The following is an 18,015-nucleotide window of genomic DNA, read 5'->3' on the forward strand; positions in this document are numbered from 1 at the left end:
AGGAGTCCAGTTTCAGTGTTCCACATATGGCTAACCAGGTTTCCCAGTAGCATATATTAAATAGAGTCCTTCTCCATTGCTTGTTTTTGTTGACTATTGACTTTGTCGAAGATCAGATGGCTGTAAGTATGCAGCTTTATTTCTGGGATTTTTATTCTGTTCTATTTGTTTATATGCCTCTTTTTGTACCAATAGCATGCTGTTTTTGGTAACTATAGCCTGGTAGTATATTTTGAAGTTGCATAAAGTGATGCCTCCAGCTTTTTTGGGTTTTTTTTTTTTTTTTTTTTTGCTTAGAATTTCTTTGGTTATTCAGCCTCTATTTTGGTTCCATATAATTTTTAAATAGTTTTTCTAATTCTCTGATGAATGCCATTGGTAGTTTGATCAGAATAGCATTCAGTCTGTGAATTTATTTAAACATCATACCCCTTTTAATGATACTGAGTCTCCCTATCCATGAGAGTGGAATATTTTTCTATTTGTTTGTGTCATCTCTGGTATCTTTTAGCAGTGTTTTGTACTTCTCTGTGCAGCGATCTTCCACCTCCTTGGTTAGCTGTATTCCTAGGTATTTTAATCATTTTCTGGATATTGTGAATGGAGTTGCATTCTTGATTTGGCCCTCTGCTTGTATGTTATAGTTATATAGGAATGCTGCTGATTTTTATACATCAATTTTGTATCCTGAAACTTTACTGAAGTCATTTATCAGAGCTAGAAGCCTTCTGAGAGAGTCTATGGGGTTTTCTATGTATAGAATCACATCATCTGCAAAGAGAAACAGTTTCACTTCTTCTTTTCCTATTTGGGTGCCCTTTATTTCTTTCTTTTGCCTGATTTCTCTGGCTAAGATTTCCAGGACTATGGTGAATAAGAGAGATGAGAGAGATCATTTTTGTCTTGTTCCACCGTTCAAGGGGAATGTCCAGCTTTTACCTATTCAGTGTGATGTTGCTGTGAGTTGGTTATAGATGGCTCCTATTATTTTGAGTATGTTCTTTGATTCCTAGATTGTTGAGGATTTTTAACATGAAAGAATGAGGAATTTTTTTGAAATCCTTTTCTTCATCTGTTGAAATGGTTATATGGATTTGTGTGTGTGTGTGTGTGTGCACGTTTATGTAATAAATCACATTTATTGATTTGAGTATGTTGAACAAATCTTGAATCCCAGGAAGAAAGCCTACTTGGTGGGGGAAGATTAGCTTTTGATGTGTTGGCTAAGTTATTGTGTTGAAGATATTTGCATGTATGTTCATCAAGGATATTGGCTTGATGTTTTATTTTTCTGTTGTGTTTCGGCCACATTTTGTTATGAGGATAAAACTAGCTACATAGAAGTAGTTAGAGAGAAGTCCTACCTCCTCAATTCTTTTGGAGTAGTTTCAGGAGAAATGATACCAGCTCTTCCATATATGTCTGGTAGAATTTAGCTGTGAATCAATCTGGTCCTGGGCATTTTCTTATAGGTAGGCTTTCCATTACTGATTCAATTTTGGAACTCATTATTGGTTTGTTTAGGGTTTCATTTTCTTTCTGATTAAATCTTCGAAGGTTGTATGTTTCTAGAAATTTATCCATTTTTTCTAGGTTTTCTAATTTGTGTGCATAGAGGTGTTCATCATAGTCTGTGAGGGTTTTTGTATTTCTGTGAAGTCAGTGGTAATGTCTCCTTTGTCATTTCTCTTTGTGTTTATTGGATCTGCTCTTTATTCATAAGTCTAGCTAGTGGTCTGTTTATCTTATGTATTCTTTCAAAACTCCATTGACTAGATTTGTTAATATTTTCTATAGTTTTTCACATCTCAGTTGCATTCAGCTTAGCTCTGACTTTGGTTATTTCTTGACTTCTGCTGGTTTGGGGATTTATTTGCTCTTGTTTCTCTAGCTCTTCTGGGTGATGTTAGGTCATTAATTTGAGATCTTTCTAACTTCTTCATGTGGGCATTTTGTGCTATAAACATTCTTCTTTACACTGCTTTAGCTGTGACCCAGGAATTCTGGTATGTTGTATCTTTGTTCTCATTAGTTTCAAAGAATTTCTTGATTTCTGACTTAATTTTATTCTTTACCAAAAATTTATTAAGGAGCAGGTTGTTTAATTTCTGTATAATTGTATGGTTTTGAGCGTTATTCTTTGTATTGATTTCTAATTTTATTGCACTGTGATCCTAGAGTGTGATCCTAGAGTGTGATTTTGATATTTTTGAATTTGCTGGGAATTGTTTTATGGTTAACTGTGTGGTCAGTTTTAAAGTATATGCCATGTGCAGATGAGAAGAATATATTTTCTTTTGTTTTTGGGTGGAAAGTTCTCTAGATTTCTATATCAATGTGATTAAGTGTTGAGTTCAGGTCCCAAATATCTTCGTTAGTTTTCGGCCTCAACAATTTGTATAATACTGTCAGTGGGGTGTTGACATCCCACACTATTATTGTGTGGTTACCTAAATCTCTTCCTAGGTCTTTAATAACTTGTTTTACAAATGTGCATCCTCCTGTGTTGGGTGCATTCACATTTAGGATAGGTGGGTCTTTTTATTACATTGACCCTTTACCATTATTTAATGTTCTCCTTTGTATTTTTTGATCATTTTTGGTATAAATTCTGTTTTGTCTGAAATTATACTATCAGCCCCCACTTTTTTCTGTTTTCCATTTGCTTGATAGATTTTCATCCATCCCTTTTCTTTGAGCCTATGGGTGTCACTGAACATGAGATGAATTTTATCAAAACAGCATACAGTTGAGTCATGCATTTTTGTCCAACTTACCACTCTGCGTCTTTTAATTGGGACATTTAGCCCATTTACATTGAAGATATAGATATGTGCAGATTAGATCCTGTTGTCATGCTGTTAGCAGGCTATCACACAGACTTGATTGTGTAGTTGCCTTATAGTGTCAGTGGTCTATGTACTTAAGTGTTTTTTTGTGATGGCCAGTAATGGTCTTTCTGTTGATGTTTAGCTCTCCCTTAAGGACTTCTTATAAGGCAGGTCTGGTGGTAAAAAAAAATTCTGTATCATTTGCTTGTCTGAAAATCATCTCATTTCCTCTTCAATGCTGAAGCTTAGTTTGGCTGGATATTAAATTCTTGGTTGGAATTTATTTTTTTATTTTTTTAATAGTGCAATGCTTAATATAGGCTCCCAATCTCTTCTGACTTGGAGAATTTTTCCTGAAGGTATGCTGTTAGTCTGGTTGAGCTCCCTTTGTAGATAAACTGACCCTTCTGTCTAGTTGCCTTTAAAATATTTTCTTTCATTACAATCTTGGAGAATCTGATGACTGTGTGTCTTGGGGATGGTCGTCTTGTATAGTATCTCCAAGGGGCTTCCTATATTATCTGAATTTGAATGTTGGCCTCTCCAAAGAGGTTGGGGAATTTTTCATGGATGGGATCCTCAAATATGTTTCGCATGTTCTTTGCTTTCTCTCCCTTTTTTGCAAGGATGTTAAAGAGTAATATGTCTCTTTAGGTAATACTATAATTCTCAGAGGTTTTGTACATTATGTATATTTTATTTGTGATTATACGGGAAACCTGTAATCAAGCTCTGAGATTCTTTCCTCAGCTTGGTCTATTCTGCCGTTAATACTTGCAATTGTATTATGAAATTCTTGATGTGAGTTTCTCAGCTCTATCAGGTCAGTTTGGTTCTTTCTTAAAACGGTCATTTTGTCTTTCTGCTCCAGTATCATTCTATAGTATCCCTTAAATTCCTCAGATTGGGTTTCAATTTTCTCCTGAATCTTGATGATCTTCATTTCTAACCATATTCTGATTTTGATGCCTGTCATTTCAGCCAGTTAAGCCTAGTTAAAAACCATTGCTGGAGAACTATTGAGGCATTTTAGAACTAAGACACTCTGGCTTTTTGAGTTGCCAGATTTCTTGTGCTGGTTCTTTCTCATCTGTGTGGGCTGAAGATTTTTGAGTCTTTGACATTACGGTCCTTTGAATGGGAATTTTTGCTTTTATCTTCTTTAATCTCCTTGAGTGTTTGTTTATGGTATAAGGTGGGCTCAGTGGACTGGCTTTGATTTTGGAAGATATTATGGGGCCAAGGCTCAGCTCAGCACTCCTGTGCTGTGTGCTCTAACTCTAGGTCCCTAGTACCCAGCCCCTGGCTGTGTTTTCTGGCCCCTCAAGATCAGGAATCTGCCTTGTAGGGGCCGATGTGTTCCTGGTCTGCTGGCACTCACACTCCAATGCGTGGGTGATGGGCAAAGCACTTTGTCAGGGTAATGGCAGCTGAATCCATGCTGTCATGTGAAATATTTTTTTTTAGGAAAGGAAAATGAGAATTTTGAAGGTTTAATTTAAATATTGGTTCATATGACATCGTATTATTCCTCTTTTTCTGAAGAGACCTCATTGCATTTTTGTGGTTTTAAATAAAATTCCATATTTAAAATAATTGAGTGCTCTTAGCCCTTTACTGAGATTCCTAAAAATCTTGAAATAACATAAATTTGTTATTAGCAGAACTGAAAACAATGGAATCCATTTAGGGGAGTAGATCACTAAGTACTATTTACATTTTCTTAGCTTCACCTTTTGGCTTTTATTTGCCTGACTTAAATGATGAAAAATATGGGGTGTGGAGTCAAGACGACCGAATAGGAACAGCTCTGGTTTACAGGTCCCAGCATGAGTGACGCAGAAGATGGGTGATTTCTGCATTTCCATCTGAGGTACCGGGTTCATCTCACTAGGGAGTGCCAAACAGTGGGTGCAGGACAGTCAGTGCAGCACACCCTGCATGAGCTGAAGCAGGGCGAGGCATTGCCTCACTCGGGAAGCGCAAGGGGTCAGGGAGTTCCCTTTCCTAGTCAAAGAAAGGGGTAACAGATGGCACCTGGAAAATTGGGTCACTCCCACCCTAATACTGTGCTTTTCCAACGGGCTTGGAAAACAGCACACCAGGAGATTGTGTCCCGCACCTGGCTCAGAGGGTCCTACACCCACGGAGTCTCCTGATTGCTAGCACAGCAGTCTCAGACCAAACTGCAAGGCAGCAGCGAGGCTGGGGGAGGGGCGCCCGCCATTGCCAAGGCTTGCTTAGGTAAACAAAGCAGCCAGGAAGCTCGAACTGAGTGGAGCCCACCACAGCTCAAGGAGGCCTGCCTGCCTCTGTAGGCTCCACCTCTGGGGGCAGGGCACAGAAAAACAAAAAGACAGCAGGAACCTCTGCAGTCTTAAATGTCCCTGTCTGACAGCTTTGAAGAGAGTAGTGGTTCTCCCAGCATGCAGCTGGAGATCTGAGAATGGGCAGACTGCCTCCTAAAGTGGGTCCTGACCCCCGAGCAGCCTAACTGGGAGGCACCCCCCAGTAGGGACAGACTGACCCCTCACTCGGCCAGGTACTCCTCTGACACAAAACTTCCAGAGGAACAATCAGACAGCTGAATTTGCAGTCCACGAAAATCCTCTGTTCTGCAGCCACCGCTGCTGACACCCAGCAAAACAGCGTCTGGAGTGGACCTCTAGCAAACTCCAACAGACCTGCAGCTGAGGGTCCTGTCTGGTAGAAGGAAAACTAACAAAGAGAAAGGACACCCACACCAAAAACCCATCTGTACGTCACCATCATCAAAGACCAAAAGTAGATAAAACCACAAAGATGGGGAAAAAACAGAGCAGAAAAACTGGAAATTCTAAAAAGCAGAGCATCACTCCTCCTCCAAAGGAACGCAGTACCTCACCAGCAATGGAACAAAGCTGGACGGAGAATGACTTTGATGAGTTGAGAGAAGAACGCTTCAGACGATCAAGCAACTCTGAGCTACGGGAGGAAATTCAAACCAATGGCAAAGAAGTTAAAAACTTTGAAAAAAAATTAGATGAATGTATAACTAAGATAACCAATGCAGAGAAGGGCTTAAAGGAGCTGATGGAGCTGAAAGCCAAGTTTCAAGAACTACGTGAAGATTGCAGAAGCCTCAGTAGCCGATACAATCAACTGGAAGAAAGGGTATCAGTGATGGAAGATCAAATGAATGAAATGAAGTGAGAAGAGAAGTTTAGAGAAAAAAGAATAAAAAGAAATGAACAAAGCCTCCAAGAAATATGGGACTATGTGAAAAGACCAAACCTACGTCTGACTGGTGTACCTGAAAGTGACGGGAAGAGTGGAACCAGGTTGGAAAACACTCTGCAAGATATTATCCAGGAGAACTTCCCCAATCTAGCAAGGCAGGCCAACATTCAGATTCAGGAAATACAGAGAACTCCACAAAGATACTCCTTGAGAAGAGCAACTCCAAGACACATAATTGTCAGATTCACCAAAGTTGAAATGAAGGAAAAAATGTTAAGGACAGCCAGAGAGAAAGGTCAGGTTACCCACAAAGGGAAGCCCATCAGACTAACAGCTGATCTCTCGGCAGAAACTCTACAAGCCAGAAGAGAGTGGGGGCCGATATTCAACATTCTTAAGAAAAGAATTTTCAACCCAAAATCTCATATCCAGCCAAACTAAGCTTCATAAGTGAAGGAGAAATAAAATACTTTACAGACGAGCAAAGGCTGAGTGATTTTGTCACCACCAGGCCTGCCCTAAAAGAGCTCCTGAAGGAAGCACTAAATGTGGAAAGGAACAACCGGTACCAGCCACTGCAAAAACATGCCAAATTGTGAAGACCATCAAGGCTAGGAAGAAACTGCATCAACTAAAGAGCAAAATAAACAACTAACATCATAATGACAGGATCAAATTCACACATAACAATATTAACTTTAAATGTAAATGGGTTAAAAGCTCCAATTAAAAGAACAGACTGGCAAATTGGATAAGGAGTCAAGACCCATCAGTGTGCTGAATTCAGGAAACCCATCTCACGTGCAGAGACACACACAGACTCAAAATAAAGGGATGGAGGAAGATCTACCAAGCAAATGGAAAACAAAGAAAGGCAGGAGTTGCAATCCTAGTCTCTGATAAAATAGACTTTAAGCCAACAAAGATAAAAAGAGACAAAGAAGGCCATTACATAATGGTAAAGGGATCAATTCAACAAGAAGAGCAAACAATCCTAGATATATATGCACCCAATATACAGGAGCACCCAGATTCATAAAGCAAGTCCTGAGTGACCTACAAAGAGACTTAGACTCCCACACAATAATAATGGGAGACTTTAACACCCCACTGTCAACATTAGACAGATCAACGAGACAGAAAGTTAAAAAGGATACCCAGGAATTGAACTCAGATCTGCACCAAGCGGACCTGATAGACATCTACAGAACTCTCCACCCCAAATCAACAGAATATACATTTTTTCAGCACCACACCACACCTATTCCAAAATTGACCACATAGTTGGAAGTAAAGCTCTCCTCAGCAAATGTAAAAGAACAGAAATTATAACAAACTGTCTCTCAGACCACAGTGCAATCAAACTAGAACTCAGGATTAAGAAACTCACTCAAAACCACTCAACTACATGGAAACTAAACAACCTGCTCCTGAATGACTACTAGGTACATAACGAAATGAAGGCAGAAATAAAGATGTTCTTTGAAACCAACGAGAACAAAGACACAACATACCAGAATCTCTGGGACACATTCAAAGCAGTGTGTAGAGGGAAATTTATAGCACTAAATGCCCACAAGAGAAAGCAGGAAAGATCCAAAATTGACACCTAACATCACAATTAAAAGAACTAGAAAAGCAAGAGCAAACACATTCAAAACCTAGCAGAAGGCAAGAAATAACTAAAATCAGAGCAGAACTAAAGGAAATAGAGAGACAAAAAACCCTTCAAAAAATAAATGAATCCAGGAGCTGGTTTTTTGAAAAGATCAACAAAATTGATAGACTGCTAGCAAGACCAATAAAGAAGAAAAGAGAGAAGAATCAAATAGATGCAATAAAAAATGATAACAGGATATCACCACCGATCCCACAGAAATACAATCTACCATCAGAGAATACTACAAACACCTCTATGCAAATAAACTAGAAAATCTAGAAGAAATGGATAAATTCCTCGACAAATACACCTTCCCAAGACTAAACCAGGAAGAAGTTGAATCTCTGAATAGACCAATAACAGGCTCTGAAATTGTGGCAATAATCAATAGCTTACCAACCAAAAAGAGTCCAGGACCTGATGGATTCACAGCCGAATTCTACCAGAGGTACAAGGAGGAATTGGTACCACTCTTTCTGAAACTATTCCAATCAATAGAAAAAGAGGGAATCCTCCCTAACACATTTTATGAAGCCAGCATCATCCTGATACCAAAGCCCAACAGAGACACAACCAAAAAAGAGAATTTCAGACCATTATCCTTGATGAACAACATTGATGCAAAAATCCTCAATAAAATACTGGCAGACCAAATCCAGCAGCACATCAAAAAGCTTATCCACCATGGTCAAGTGGGATTCATCCCTGGGATGCAAGGCTGGTTCAACATATGCAAATCAGTAAATGTAATCCAGCATATAAACAGAACCAAAGACGAAAAACACATGATTATCTCAATAGATGCAGAAAAGGCCTTTGACAAAATTCAACAACCCTTCATGATAAAAACTCTCAATAAATTAGGTATTGATGGGACATACCTCAAAATAATAAGAGCTATCTATGACAAACGCACAGCCAATATTATACTGAATGGGCAAAAACTGGAAGCATTCCCTTTGAAAACTGGCACAAAACAGGGATGCCCTCTCTCACCACTCCTATTCAACATAGTGCTGGAAGTTCTGGCCAGGGCAATCAGGCAGGAGAAAGAAATAAAGGGTATTCAATTAGGAAAAGAAGAAGTCAAATTGTCCCTGTTTGCAGATGATATGATTGTATATCTAGAAAACCCCATTGTCTCAGCCCAAAATCTCCTTAAGCTGATAAGCAACTTCAGCAAAGTCTCAGGATACAAAATCAATGTACAAAAATCACAAGCATTCTTGTACACCAATAACAGACAAACAGAGAGCCAAATCATGAGTGAACTCCCATTCACAATTGCTTCAAAGAGAATAAAATACCTAGGAATCCAACTTACAAGGGATGTGAAGGACCTCTTCAAGGAGAACTACAAACTACTGCTCATTGAAATAAAAGAGGATACAAACAAATGGAAGAACATTCCATGCTCATGGGTTGGAAGAATCAATATTGTGAAAATGGCCATACTGCCCAAGGTAATTTATAGATTCAATGCCATCCCCATCAAGCTACCAATGACTTTCTTCACAGAATTGGAAAAACTTACTTTAAAGTTCATATGGAACCAAAAAAGAGCCCACATCACCAAGTCAATCCTAAGCCAAAAGAACAAAGCTGGAGGCATCACACTACCTGGCTTCAAAGTATACTACAAGGCTACAGTAACCAAAACAGCATGGTACTGGTACCACAACAGAGACACAGATCAATGGATCAGAACGGAGCCCTCAGAAATAATGCCGCATATCTACAACTATCTGATCTTTGACAAACCTGACAAAAATAAGAAATGGAGAAAGGATTCCCTATTTAATAAATGGTGCTGGGAAAACTGGCTAGCCATATGTAGAAAGCTGAAACTGGATCCCTTCCTTACACTTTATACAAAAATTAATTCAAGATGGATTAAAGACTTACATGTTAGACCTAAAACCATAAAAACCCTAGAAGAAAACCTAGGCAATACCATTCAGGACATAGGCGTGGGCAAGGACTTCATGTCTAAAACACCAAAAGCAATGGCAACAAAAGCCAAAATTGACAAATGGGATCTAATTAAACTAAAGAGCTTCTGCACAGCAAAAGAAACTACCATCGGAGTGAACAGGAAACCTACAAAATGGAAGAAAATTTTTGAAACCTACTCATCTGACAAAGGGCTAATATCCAGAATCTACAATGAACTCAAACAAATTTACAAGAAAAAAACAAACAACCCCATCAACAAGTGGGCAAAGGACATGAACAGACACTTCTCAAAAGAAGACATTTATGCAGCCGAAAAACACATGAAAAAATGCTCATCATCACTGGCCATCAGAGAAATGCAAATCAAAACCACAATGAGATACCATCTCACACCAGTTAGAATGGCCATCATTAAAAAGTCAGGAAACAACAGGTGCTGGAGAGGATGTGGAGAAATAGGAACAGTTTCACACTGTTGGTGGGACTGTAAACTAGTTGGACCATTGTTGAAGTTAGTGTGGCGATTCCTCAGGGATTTAGAACTAGAAATACCATTTGACCCAGCCATCCCAATACTGGGTATATACCCAAAGGACTATAAATCATGCTGCTATAAAGACACAAGCACACGTATGTTTATTGCGGCACTATTCACAATAGCAAAGACTTGAAACCAACCCAAATGTCCATTAACGATAGACTGGATTAAGAAAATGTGGCACATATACACCATGGAATATTATGCAGCCATAAAAAATGATGAGTTCATGTCCTTTGTAGGGACATGGATGAAACTGGAAACCATCATTCTCAGTAAACTATCACAAGGACAAAAAACCAAACACCGCATGTTCTCACTCATAGGTGGGAATTGAAAAATGAGAACACATGGGCACAGGAAGGGGAACATCACACTCCAGGGCCTGTTGTGGGGTAGGGGGAGGGGGGAGGGACAGCATTAGGAGATATACCTAATGCTAAATGACGAGTTAATGGGTGCAGCACACCAACATGGCACATGGATACATACATAACAAACCTGCACATTGTACACATGTACCCTAAAACTTAAAGTATAATAATAATAATAATAATAATAAAAAGAAAGATCTTTGAGACAGGGAACCAACAAAAAAAAGACATAATCTTCAGTGTCGACCTAATGGATGAATATTTCATCCAGCGGCTGCAGAATACACACTCTTTCTTAGCACATGGATCATTCTCAAGAACAGACCATATGAACAGTCACAGAACAAGTCTTAAAACTTTCAAAAAATGAAAAAAGTAACAAGCATCTTCTTTGACAATGAAATAAATAACCAAAGAAATTTTGGAAACTATACAAATACATGGAAATTAAACAATATGTTCCTGAATAACATGTTGGTCAATGAAGAAATTAAGAAGAAAAGTGAAAAATTCCTTGCAAGAAATGAAAAAGGAAACAGAACATATCCATACCTATGGGATACAGGAAAAGCAGTATTAAGAGGGAATTTTATAAGTGCCTACATGAAGAAAAAGAAAATCTTCAAACAACCTAAAAATGCATCCAAGAACTAGAAAAGCAGAAGAGATCAAATGCAAAATTAGTATAAGAAATAATAAGGATCTGAATAGAAATTAATTAAATTAAAATGAAAAAATTAAGTGGAAAAGGAAGAGCAAACCAAACCTCAAATTAGTAGATGAAAATAAATAGTAAAGATCAGAGTAGAAATAAATGATTTTGAAATTAAAAAAGCAATACCAAAGACCAATAAAATAAAAGTTTTTTTTTTTTTTTTTTGAGACAGAGTCTCACTCTGTCACCCAGGCTGGGGTGCAGTGGCGCGATCTGGGCTCACTGCAAGCTCCGTCTCCTGGGTTGACGCCATTCTCCTGCCTCAGCCTCCTGAGTAGCTGGGACTACAGGTGCCTGCCACCATGTCCAGCTAATTTTTTGTATTTTTAGTAGAGGTGGGGTTTCACCGTGTTAGCCAGGATGGTCTCGATCTCCTGACCTCGTGATCCACCCACCTCGGCCTCCCAAAGTGCTGGGATTACAGGTGTTAAAAGTTGGTTTTTTGAAAAGTTAAACAAAATTGACAAACCTTTAGCCGAGCTAAGAAATAAAAAAAAAGAAAATATGAATAAATAAAATCAGAAATTAAAAATAAGACATTACAACTGATACTGCGGAAAGTTAAAGGATCCTCAGTGGCTACTATAAGCAACTATATGACAAATTAATCGGAAAATCTAGAAGAAATGATCAAATTCCTAGAAACATATAATCTACCAAGATTAAACAAGGGAGATATTAAAAACCTGAACAGACCAATAACAAGTAATGAGATCAAAGCCATAATAAAAAGCTTCTCAGTAAAAATACAAACAAACAAACAAACAACAACAACAACAAAAAGCCGTAGACCCAATGGCTTCAACGCTGAATTGCAACAGTTATAGAAGAACTAATACCAATCCTAGTTAAACTATTCCAAGAAATATAGAAAAAGGGAATACTTCCAAACTCATTCTGTGGGTGAAGTATTACCCTGATAACCAAAACTAGACAGAAACATCAAAAAAAAAAAAAAAGAGAGAGAGAGAGAACTACAGGCCAATATATCTGGTGAATATTGATGCAAAAAATTTTCAGCAAAATACTAGCAAACTAAATTCAATAATACAGTAGAAAGATTATTCATCATGACCAAGTGAGATTTACCCCTAAGGTGCAAGGGTGTTTCAACATACAAAATCAAGCAAAGTGAAATATCATATCAACAGAATGAAGTATAAAACCTTTACAATCGTTTCAGTTGACTTGCTGAAAGCATTTGATATAATTCAACATCCCTTCAGGATAAAACTCTTTAAAAAATTAGTGATAGAAGGAACATAGGAACATATCTCAACATAATAAAAGCCATATACAACAGACCCACAGATAATATCATACAAATAGGGAAAAATTGAAAGATTTCCTCTAACATCTTAAATATAACAAGGATATCTAGTATCGCCTTGTTATTCAACATAGTCCTGGAAGTCCTAGCTAGAGCAATCAGACAACAGAAAGATATAAAGGGCAGCCGAATTGGATTGGAAGAAGTCAAATTATGCTTGTGTGCAGATAATATGATTTTATATTTGGAATCATGTAAAGACTCCACAAGAAAACATTAGAAGGAATAAAGAAATTCAGTAAAGTTACAGGGTACAACACCAACATACAAAAATCGGTAGCATTTCTAAATGCCAACAGTGAACAATCTGAAAAAGAAATAAAAGTGATCCAATTTATAATGGACACAAATACACTTAAATACCTAGAGATTAACCAAAGAACTGAAACATCTTTATAATAATGACAACTATAAAACACTGATGGAAGACAACGAAGAGGACACCAAAAAATAAAAAAAAATACTCTATGTTCATGGATAGAAAGAATCAGTATTGTTAACATGCACATAATCCCCAAAGCAATAAAGATTCAATGCAATCCCATTCAAAATACCAATGACATTCTTCACAGAAATTAAAAAAAAATTCTAAAATTTACAGGGAACCACAAAAGACCCAGAACAGCCAAATTTATCCTAAGCAAAAAGATTAAAAACGGGGAATCGCATTACCTGACTTCAAATTATACTACAGTGCTATAGTGACTAAAAGAGCATGGTACTGGCATAAGAACAGACACATAAATCAATGAAACGGAATAGAGAACTCAGATCCAAATCCACACACCTACAGGGAACTCATTTTTGACAAAGCTTCCAAGAACATATACTGGGAAAAAGACAATATCTTCAATACATGGTGCTGAGAAAACCAGATATGCATATGCAGAAGAATGAAACCAGACCCCGTCTCTCGCCATAGATAAAAATCAAATCAAGGATTGAATACTTAAATTTAAGACTGCAAATTATGAAACTACTACTACTACAAAAAAAACATTGGGAAAAATCTTCAGGAAATTTGTCTGGGTAAAAATTTCTGGAGCAATACTGCACAAGGAGAGGAAACCAATGCAAAAATGGACAAATGGAATCACATCAAGTTAAAAAGCTTCTGCACAGCAAAGGAAACAATCAACACAGTGAAGAGACCACTCAGAGAATGGGAGAAAATATTTGCAAACTACCCATCTGGCAAGATATCAATAACTAGAATATATAAGGAGTTCAAACAATTTTATAGAAAAAAATCTAATAATCTGAACAAAACAATGGCAAAAGATTTGAGTCGATGTTTCTCAAAAGAAGACATAAAAATGACAGAGGTATATGAAAATGTGCTCAACATTACTAATCATCAGATAAATGCAAATCAAAATTACAATAAGACATCATCTCACCACGGTTAAAATGGGTTATATCCAAATGACAGTCAATAGCAAATGCTAATGAGGATGTGGAGAAAAGGGAGCCCTTGTACAATGTTGGTAGAAATGTAAATTAGTACAACCACTATGGAGAACAGTTTGGAGGTTCCACAAGAAATTGAAAATTGAGCTACCACATGATCCAGCAGTCCCACTGCTGTGTATATAGCCAAAAGGAAGGCAATCAGTATATCGAAGAGATAGCTGCACTCCTATGTTGCAGCGCTGTTTGCAATAGCTAAGATTTGGAAGCACCTGTCCATCAGAAAATGAATGAATCCTGCAAATGTGGTGAATATACAAAATGAAATACTATTCAGTAATGAAAAAAATGAGATTCAGTCATTTGCAACAACATGGATGGAACTGAAGAGCATGAAGTGAAATAAGCCAGGCACAGAAAGGCTAACATCTCATGTTTTCACTTATTTGTGGGATCTACAAATCAAAACAATTGAATGCATGAACATAGAGAGTAGAAGAATGGTTACCAGAGGCTGGGAAGGGTAGTGGGGAGGTGCAGGGGATGGAGGGGTAAGGATGGTTAATGTATGAAAAAAATAGAATGAATGAGACCTACTATTTGATAGCACAACAGGGTGACTGTAGTCAATAATAAATTAATGGTAATTTATTTTGAAATAACTTAAGGAGTATAATTATATTGTTTGTAACTCAAAGAACAAATGGTTGAGAGTTTGGATACTCCATTCTATATGATGTGATTATTAAGCATTGCATGCCTGTATCAAACATCTCATGCACCCCATAAATATATACACCTACTATGTACCAACAAAAATTAAAAATTAAAAAATTTTAAGAAAAAAAGACTTTTAAAAATGTCAAACAATCACAAGTGGCGTGTATATGTAGAAAAGGGAACTCTCGTACACTGTGAGTGAAAATGTATATTGGTACAGCTATTTTATGAACAACAGTATGAAGACTCCTCAGAAAATTAAAAATAGAACTACCATGTAATTTGGCAATCCCGTTCCTAGTTATATACTTAAAGGAAATGAAATAAGTACCTCAAAGAGATATCTGCACTCTCATGTCATTCACTGCAACCAAGATATGAAAAGAACATAATTGCCTGTCAACAGATGAATGAATAAAGAAATTAAGGTATATATAATGAAATATTTTTCCGCCTTTAAAAAGAAAGAAACACTGCCATTTGTGACAACAGAAGTAAACCTGGAGTACATTATGCTAAGTAAAATAAGGGCTGACACAGAAGGAAAAATACTGCATGATTTCACTTATATTTCGAATCTTACCAAGTCAAACATATAAAAATAGAAAGTAGAACAATGGTTATTAGGGGTGGGAGATATGGGGAAATGGGAAGATGGTCAAAAGGCATAAAGTTGCAGTTATGTAGGATAAATAAATATAGAGATGTAATGTATAGCATGGTGACAATAGTTAATCAAACTGTGCTGTATATTTTCAAGTGATTTCACAGAGTAGATTTCAGGTGCTCTCCCCAAAATAACAAATAGTAACTATGTGAGGAGATAGATATGCTAATTGCTTGAGTGTAGTAATCATTTCATTATGTATGTCTATATCAAAACATCACATTATACACCTTAAATATATACAATTTTATTTTAAAAATAAAAATATTAAAAATAGAAGCTGAGAAAAGGTGAGTGTGTTCCGGAAATCTGCTGTACAACATCATGCCTATAATTAACAATACTGTATTTTCCCTCTTATAATTTTTAAGATAGTAGCTTTTATGTTAAGTGTCCTTATCAGAATTTATAAAAAATATTAATGGAATATTGTACATATTTTTTATCATAGTAATTCTTTGAAATCCAATATGTATTTTGCACCTACAGTACTTGTTAATTTGAAGACTAAGTATTCATCACACAAGCTTGATCTACATTACATTTCATAAGATTTACAGTTCAAGAAGTAGATTCAAATACCCAGCTTCTCCAATAATTGAAGTTAAGAATTGCTTTTAAGAGCTTTATGTAGGTTTAATTAACATACAATAAATTGCATATATTTAATCTGTACAATTAGATGTTTTGATATGTGTATGCACTAAAGAAACTATCACTAAATCAAGATAATGAACATAAACATCACGCCCCAATGTTTTCTAATGCCTTCTGTTAATCAACTTTCCCTTTCCTTTTCTTCTGTCTCACCAGTCAATGAATGATTATGGTTACTAGTTTGCATTTTCAATAGTTATATATAGATCAAGGCATACAGTATGTGCTCTCTTTTTAATCTGGTTTCCTTCACTTGTCATGATTATATTGAGATTCATTCATGTTATTGGGCATATCAACAGTTCATTTTTTTAATTGTTGTGTAGTATTTTTCCTATATAGAAATGCACAATTTGTTCATTTACCTGTTAGTGAACAGGTGGTTTGTTTCCAGGTTTTGGTTATTATAAATAAAGCTGATCTATAAAAAAAGAAAGAGAAGAAAGAAAGAAAAAGAAAGAAAGAAAGAAAGAAAGAAAGAAAGAAAGAAAGAAAGAGAAAGAAAAAGAAAGAAAGAAAGAAAGAAGAAAGAAAGAGAGAGAGAAAGAAAGAAAGAAAGAAACAAAGAAACAAAGAAAGAAAGCTGATATAAACATTTATGGACAAGGCTTTGTATGGATATGTGCTATAAATTGTCTTGGGTAAAATACATATCAGTAGAATAGCTGGATGATACGATGAATGCATGTTTAACTCTTTTAGAAATTGTCAAATTGTTTTAAAGAGTGTTTTAACATTTCTGGCAGTCTCAGGGTTCCAATTCTTCCACATCCTCATCAACATTTGGTATGATCAGTCTTCAATTTTAGCCATTATAGTGTGTGTCTAGTGGCCGAACTGTAGTTTAAATTTACATTTCCCTTATGATTAATGGTATTAAGCACCTTTTCATCTGCTTATTTGCCATCTCTATATCTCCTTTGGTGAAGTGTCTTTCAGTTTTTAGCCCATTTTTTATCGGGTTTGTTCCCTTATCGAGTTTTGAGTATTCTTTGCATATTCTAGAAACAGATCCTTTTATCAGATAGACCTTCTGTTATATGTTCTATTTGGGCTTGTCTTTTCATTATCATAACCCTGTCTTTCTATAAAATAACTTCATTGCAGTACATTTGACATATACCACAATTTTCCCATTTCAAGGGTACAATTCAATTATTTTTAATAACTTTGTTGAGTTGTGCAAACATCACATATAAGTATTAGAACATTTTAATTTCCCCAATAATATCTCTCATGTTCATTTCCATTTACTTCACATTCCCATGCCTAGCCCCAGAAAACTCTCGTCTACTTTCTGTCTCTATGAATTTGTATTTGTCCTTCGTGGACATTTTACATAAATAGAATCATACAATATGTGATGTCATGTGTCTGGTTTCTGTCACATGATAGAAATCACATAATATCTTTGAGGTTCATATATGACGCATCATGTGTCAGTAGTTAACTGACAATAGGCTTTCCATAGATGTATTTTAACAGGTAAGGAAGTTCCACTGTATTCCAAGGAAACAGTATCTTCAGAGAAGCAGGAGTTTTTTATTGTAATACATTCTAATTTATCAATTTGCTATTTTATGAATCATGCTTTTAATGTGAAATCTAAGTAATCTTTGCCTAGCCAAAAGTGGCAATTTTTTCTCTATGTTTTATTCTAGGTGTGTAAAATAACTGTAGTTCCTGTGATTATGTCTACAATCCATTTTGAGTTAATTTTTATATATGGTGTGTGCTATGGACCAAAATTCATTTTTTGCATGTGGATATTCAATCATTTTAAAACCATTTGTTGAAAATACTACCCTGTTTCCACTGAACTGAATCCACAACTTTTTAAAAAAATAAATTGTCTAACTCCATATCCTGTTTCACCGATTTATTCATCTAATTCCAATAATACACTGTTTTTATTCCTATAGCATTGTAATAAGTTTT

General features: G+C 36.3%; 1 protein-coding gene across 4 annotated transcripts in view; it reads right to left on the reverse strand.

Annotated features, from left to right (window-relative positions):
* The window catches only part of HDX (highly divergent homeobox), a 174,218-nt gene that overhangs the window by 85,682 nt on the left and 70,521 nt on the right, over positions 1-18,015 (reverse strand). The gene's annotated exons all lie outside the window — the stretch shown is intronic.

Source organism: Symphalangus syndactylus, chromosome X (genome assembly GCF_028878055.3).
Source record: "Symphalangus syndactylus isolate Jambi chromosome X, NHGRI_mSymSyn1-v2.1_pri, whole genome shotgun sequence".
Lineage (NCBI taxonomy): Eukaryota > Metazoa > Chordata > Mammalia > Primates > Hylobatidae > Symphalangus > Symphalangus syndactylus.